This window comes from Podarcis pityusensis, assembly GCF_964106645.2.
Source record: "Podarcis pityusensis genome assembly, chromosome: 9".
Taxonomy (NCBI): Eukaryota; Metazoa; Chordata; class Lepidosauria; order Squamata; family Lacertidae; genus Podarcis; species Podarcis pityusensis.
The window spans coordinates 29,406,870-29,414,456 of NC_138034.1; positions in this window are offsets into that span (position 1 = coordinate 29,406,870).

The window sequence follows — 7,587 nt, forward strand, 5'->3', positions numbered from 1 at the left end:
TGAAGAGGCACTTTCAACCATACTACAGTTCTGGCCAGGCAACATCAAGCTTCAGTAAGCTTATGTTCCTGACTAGGAGGAGGAGGGAAAAGAAGAAGAAGAAGAAGAAGAAGAAGAAGAAGAAGAAGAAGAAGAAGAAGAGAAGGAGGAGGAGGAGGAGGAGGAGTTTGGATTTGCTATACCGCTTTATCACTACCCGAAGGAGTCTCAAAGCTGCTAACATTCTCCTTTCCCTTCCTCCCCCACAGCAAACACTCTGTGAGGTGAGTGGGGCTGAGAGACTTCAAAGTAGTGCGACTGGCCCAAGGTCACCCAGCAGCTGCATGTGGAGGAGCGGAGACGCGAACCCAGTTCTCCAGATTACGAGTCTACCTCTCTTAATCACTACACCACACTGGCTCTCCAGCTCTCCTACAGCAACTTAGGAGAAATTTAGTTGGCAAGGTTGACTCAGAAAATTTTTCTTTGCCCTCTGCAAAGGAGAACTTCAGAGAAGACTTCCCCTGCCTTCATCTGCTCTTGCAGAAAGGTACCTACCTGATCTGACCTTGCGTATTGTAACTTAATTTCAGCAGATACATTCTGCTTTCCTTTCAAGCTGCAAACACCTAAGGAACAGGATGTGTCCCTTCTCTGTAGTTCCTGTTTCCCATATCAGTTCACATGGGATTATGGGAGATCAGGGCAGATTTCCAGGCCATTGGTCCTCTGAGAGAGTGTATCAGTCATCCGTACTGTCAGACGTCAACTTCCGGGTGCACTTCCTGTGCAATGTGAGGAAGCGCTCTTTGGCTTGGTGCAATGAATTTAAGTAGGATCAGTGGTGATATTTGTGGAAGAAAAATGCAGTGTTCTTCACTGAGCACAATATCAAAGTTTCACCATAAACGATAAAGACAAGAGAATGGCCTGCCAGTTTAGTGTCAAATTGCAGAAGTCCAAGCATTCTTTGACAACCAAGTGTCTTCCTGATGTTTTGGACCACTGCCTCCAGTATGGCCATGATGGCTGGGGCTGGCGGAAGTTGTAGCCCCAAACATATGCAGGGCACCTGGTTGGCAAAAGCTGCTTTGATTAATCTCTCTTTCCACTTTATTTTAGACCTACTTGTTCTGATAACTTTTCAATTATAAACAATTTTATTGTGGCAGCTCGTATTTTGTCAGGCCACTTGGAGGGCTTAAGCCTGTTAGCTCACTCCTAACTCCAATAATAAAAATGACTCTTTTCATGAGTTATATACAGCACATAATTGCTGAAAAATTCCTACATCCGTAAGAAAAATGATTCTTTAGAGATCACTAATTAGTTTTTTGAAGAATATTAATTTCTCTGAACTACAAAAATTACTTCAGGGAATTAGACTTGAGTTGGGTTTAAGTATGATAAAATTGCACTCTAACAATTGACCATGAATGCGTGAGAGAGCTTTGCTTTATATGAACATAGTTCCCTGTGGACATTCATAATTAACATATATAAATAGAAATGTGAGAATATTACATATGTCAAATATGAAGCTAACCTACTGCTCCTATACCAAAAAACAAAGAAAATGTTGCCACAGCTAAGCATGCTGAAATATAGACACTAGAAACATTAACACTTTTTTAAAGCAATGCAGTGCATTTCCAAGTTTTCTAAAGTTCAGTTATATGTCCTTGTGAATAACATGTCCTCTCTAATAGGAGATTTGTGCTGATGGGCAGCACTGTGGCAGAGGTGGGAGACCTCCATGCCTTGGGCCAGATTTCGTCCTCTAGGCTTCCTCATTTGACCTGCAAAGCTGTTTTTCTGAAACTATGACCAGACCACCTGTTCCATACCTTTGACTGGGACTTAGGCAGTTAAACACTTCTCTGTCCAGGCAACTGCTGGGAACTGGCAACCACACCCAAAGATGTAATTATAAAACTGTAGCAGCTTTGCATCTATATTTGTATATGTTGGTGATTCTGGTGTTATGTTCATAGATGTTCTAATTTGTACATATATTGCATTTTATAGGTTGTACACTATGAAGACAGTATAAAATATAACTATTATCATTTTAAAATTCTAAGTTTGGAAAAGAAATATTTTAATTCTATCACTCCAAGTTGGCCTTAATGAGATTTAAATATCCAAACCAGAAAGATCAGGGTTTCTTTTGCATCTAGAAATGTAACATAAAACAATGACGTGCTTCTGAATATATATACAGTGGTACCTCTGGTTGAGAACTTAATTTGTTCTGGAGATCCGTTCTTAACCTAAAACTGTTCTTAACCTGAGATACCACTTTAGCTAACGGGGCCTCCTGCTGCCACGGCACGATTTCTGTTCTCATCCTGAAGCAAAGTTCTTAACCCGAGGTACTATTTCTGGGTTAGCGGAATCTGTAACCTGAAGCGTCTGTAACCTGAAGCGTCTGTAACCCGAGGTACCACTGTATGCTGTGTGTGTGTGTGTGTGTGTGTATCCTCTTTACTAAGCAGGTATTTCAGTGGTTAAAGGTATACATGGAATCTATTTTATTTCACTGCAGCTTCACCACTCTGAATGGCAAGCAGATTTCTCCATAAGAACCACAGACTGGGCTATGGGCTGCACGCAGGAAAAATCTGAGCACTGACATCCTTGAAAGTGTTCATTTTTCATAAAAAAGATGTCAATATGTCATCAATATTAAGAGAAATAAGCTTAGTAAAGTTCAATATATGTTGGGGAGTTTTCTTGACATTTAACGCATCATATTAAAAGTTTCTTCAAAAAAGAAAGAAATATCAACTTGTCACCTGGAGATTGAAATTGAACTGTTCCGAGACAAACTGCTGTTTCTTCCTTAGGATGAAATTCACAGGATGGGCAAAATGTCAAGATAAAAATAAACCACCTGGGAAAGAAAACATCAAAAGAAGAAGTATGGCCTTATAGTAGCCGCTAAAAGAAATCTTTTCAAAATCCATTGATAGGAATGCAAACAGCCACCCACATCCACATATAGGCCAGTGAGTTATCGGATGTGAAAAATGCTATTCCAACATTAATTAATGCCATGGAAAATATAGCTAATTAAGCTACAACTAAGAGCTACATGTTGATCAGTCCCAAAGGAAGAAGCTAGAAAAATGAGATACGTGACCTCAGTGCATTTCAAGCTGCAAATGTGTACAGACCCTTCCCCCTCCCTGTGTGACTCCAGCTTGATTGCAATGGGCTTCATCCTATCTTTGCAGCCAATACAGGATTTTCATGTATATGCAACTATGTAGAAGACCACACTGTCAGTGATCAAGATCTTTCTATTAGCACACACTTCCACATACACACATGGGTTAAAAAAGCCCTCATTCATTAATGTTTAAACTCACTGAAAGCCAAAAGATATATAATGCTTAACCAGTGCTTGATGTAGTCATAATTTGAGGCACTGGCTTTCAAATTTGAGGATCATGGCTTTCCGAGCTACTAGTGCTGGCACCTGCACTAATTTCAGCATATAACTGAGAAATGTTCAGCTATATTCAAGGGATATAAACTTCAAAATGTAAGTCACTGAAAGGTTATGTATTGTTAGCACTTCATCTACCCAGTAGAGAAGGAAATTAACTTTTTAAAGGCACACTTACTGAAATTTATGGGCTGCCTAATATTTCAAAGCTTTGATCATTGTCAGATCATCGGAAAGGTTTTTATGCAAAGCTAAATACTGGCACATGCAGGCCTGTAGACAAGAGATGGCCTAACAAGCCAAGTCACTTTCCTCCTGCCCCTAGAAAGCAGTATTTCTACCTTTCAGAGCAATAAAATCTACACTGGTTGCTTTGTTTCAGGGGCTCCCTACCTTTTCGGACCAGTGGTCACATTTCAAGTTTTGGAAGAGTGCCATTGGCACCAGTCACAAAATGGCTACCATGGGTGGCATGGCATAGTACAAATTTATCAAGGCAACCACCCCAAACAAGCTTCTGCTTGTGGGAAGTCAGCCGTATCCTGCAGTTCCTGATTGTGGCAATTTCACATACAGATTACACAAATACACAATGGTGTTGTTGTCTAATAACAGCAGGCAGTATTCCTCATTACCAGGAAAATATAGAAGGTGGGCCTCATCCCACTCATTCTCCTTTCACAGAAATTGCTTAGAACATGGGTAGGCAAACTAAGGCCCAGGGGCCGGATCCAGCCCAATCACCTTCTAAATCCGGCCCATGAGCAGTCCGGGAATCAGTGTGTTTTTACATGAGTAGAATGTGTGCTTTTATTTAAAACACATCTCTGGGTTATTTGTGGGGCATAGGAATTCGTTCATTTCCCCCCTCCAAAATATAGTCTGGCTCCCCACAAGGTCTGAGGGACAGTGGACCGGCCCCCTGCTGAAAAAGTTTGCTGACCCCTGGCTTAGAACGTAGCTGCATATCTTGCCTCATAACATTCTTTCTAGGAGAGCTAGAGACTTGCTTTTAAAAAGAAAAGAAAAGAAAAGAAAGCTCAGAGTTTGGGGCACTTCCCTAGTGAAGGCCTTTGTGGGCCTTTGTGGGCACCTGCAGGCCCTGGATTGATGACCTTCTTTATTTTATACTATAACCAATGACACCCATGCAGGCACATAGGCTGGGTACACGTTGCATTTTATTCTAGAATCAATGGGGACGAAATACTTGTGTAGTCCACACACCTTGCATGCTCAGCTGCAGGACCCCTCAACCTGGCATGCCTGACCACTGAATGATAAATGAATGGACACGGCAACAGTCTGGGATTTAAAATGGTCACAACTTTATTGAAGGCAGCCCTTTTAAGGGAAGTTTTTAACGTGTGACATTTCAATGTATTTTTAATCTTTGTTGGAAGCCGCCCAGAGTGGCTAGGGAAACCCACCCAGATGGGCAGGGTACAAATAATAAATGATGATGATGATGATGATGATGATGATTTCAGATGTAGGAAGCCTGGGTATAGGCACTGGGCGTGTCTCCTTCTCAGCGCCCCTGCTGTGGGACTTAGGTATGACAGGGTCTATTCAGGGGTGGGTCCATCACAAGACGCAGATTTATGCTGATAGCCCCCAAATGCTGAGGGAAGGTCCACTAGCCCTACACAACTGGCTCTTTGGACAGAGACTTCCCTCCAGACCCCTTTAACGGGAAACTCTGTTATCGCCGCCACATAGAACAGGAGGTGGGTAAGTCACCACTTCACCACACCCTGATTGGATGAAAGACTATAGGATTCCACCCAAGGCCTAAACCGCCAGAGTTGTGACTAATGTTATGGGGAAGGCAAAACCTGCAGAGCAGGGAAAATTCCTTCCCGGCTCCAAATACGGCAACCGTCAATAGACCACAGCAAAGCCCACCTAGCTAAAAAGGAATGCAGCAATAATAAACTATTAATAAAGGGAAGGGAAGGGTGGGCGACACTCCTGACCAACTGGGTACTGTTGTAGAGGATTGGCCAGGCTAAATAGATGGTAGGAGGACCTGAGGGAAGCCTGCCACCTTCAGGTCTGCTCGCCATGCCACACACCCCTGGGGCCGCCACAGATTGGCCCATTTGAACGGACAAGCTTGGCGGGAGCCCGGGAGCCTTCTCAGCAGCTGAGGACAAGGAAGCAAGCAGAAATGGTGCTGTGTGCTGGGAAGGAGGGGAAGCACTGGGAAGGGCGGTAAGCAGCCAATTACATAATTTTAACAAACAGATGTAGGCAGTTCAAGCAGTGGTGGATGTATCAACACATGTCCAATGACATTGTAGGTGAGTAAATGCCAAGACTGCAATCATCATTTGTCTTTTCATTCACCTAAGGCATGTACAGGGAGGAAAAAGGCATGGCGGCATGGGGAGAGTCTCAAGGACCAGATAGAGAGACTTGCAGGGTTGCATTTGGCCTTCAGGCCTGAGGTTCCCCACACCTGATATACAGGACTGCAGTACCTATCACCTAGGTATGTGCCCTGGCATTCACCTTCCTCATCTCATCTGCATATGTGTTCGCAGTGTGTCCCCTGGGCAAGGGACAATGAATTGACAGAGTGCCGGCTGAGGCAGTACCAACTTTGTACACCATAGATAGAGGGTGTTTAAGATTTGTTAGGGGTGCTGGCAGTCTATACCAGCCAGCATTCATCGTCTTTTGTTTTCCTTCCTCGCCTCACTCTGTTGAGCTCTCTGGAAGACTGTCTCTGAGGAGTTTTGCTGAAGGTTTTATTATTTATGCAGCACCTTCAGATTATGTGGGTTTTAAATCCTTTGAAAGGTTACTTAACATTTATTACTGAACAATGTTCTAAGTTGCAATATATGCCACTTCCTTGGCCTGTGTCAGGAGTAAAAGCTCTCATTTTCAGTATGATTCTCCAATGGGGATTTTATTTTATTTTACTCTGGGGGAGACTGGGGACACAGCGAAATCCCACCTGTATAATAAGGGCTGTCAGTGCAAGGCATTGAGAGGGCAGCTGTATCTTTCAGGTTTGGTGGATGGTAGTGCTGATGTGCTTAAAATACTCCAAAGTGCTGCACAGAGAGTAGTCCCTGCATAGTGTCCTATATAGAATAATCTCTGCCACGTAATAGACATAGAAATGGCGGGGGAGGGGGGAGAGAAAAAGAAACAAAGCTAATCCATATACCGAGGGCTATATTAAAACAGGTTCTGCTCAGTGTAGACCCATTGAAATAAATGTACCTGCCATGACCATTCATTTAAATGGCTCCACTCTGAGTAATGGTTAGTTGAATTCAATCCATTGAAATTAATGGACTCAAATTCATTTCAACTCTTAAGTAGGACTAACACTGGGTACAACCCTAAGTCTTCCATGATGCTACATATAATGAGCCCTCTTCAGACATTAACAAACACCACTACCAAGGTGGTGCAAGCTGCAACATACCCCTTGTTATTTACTCCAGCATAGATTGCCACCACCCATGATTTATAGCTGTTTGGCTGAACCTGCGGAGGACAATTCAGACTCATGCTATGCACACCTAGAGAAATGCAAGCTTCCTTTACACTACATGAAGCCAGGTTACCATACGCACCAAGGAGAGTTGGATAAAACCAGGCAGGATTATGCAAAATAACTCAATCACCTTCAGAGTTTCAATTAAGTATATTTGTTTAAGAACCAAGCAGAGAGAGATTCAGAAATGGGAAACTGTTTTTTGAAAGAAAGAAAACAAGACAGAAGGAACTAGCTAACCTTTACATGTCAATAAACTTCAAACAGAACAACTCACATTGCGAAGCAGCTTATAGACTGTTTTGGGTTTCCTTGGGTGAAGAGTCAGCCTCAATTCCCCACCCACAGCACAAAGAACAAAGATAATTGGACAATCCCATGTATTTCTCTGGAGGGTGTTAAACTCCCCAAAAGTAGGGGGAATTCAAATGCTCCATGCACAACTGAGTTAATTAGTGTATTATATGCAAATTATATGATAAAACTGTAGACCCAAGTAGCATCCCAAGAGTGGTGCAGGGGAAACATATTTACAAGATTCTGTTAAAAAAAATCCAGCTCAAAAGCACTTTCTTCTTTTTCTTTCTTGCATCATGCTGAAATCCATTTATAAAATATCTTTCTGAAACAAAGA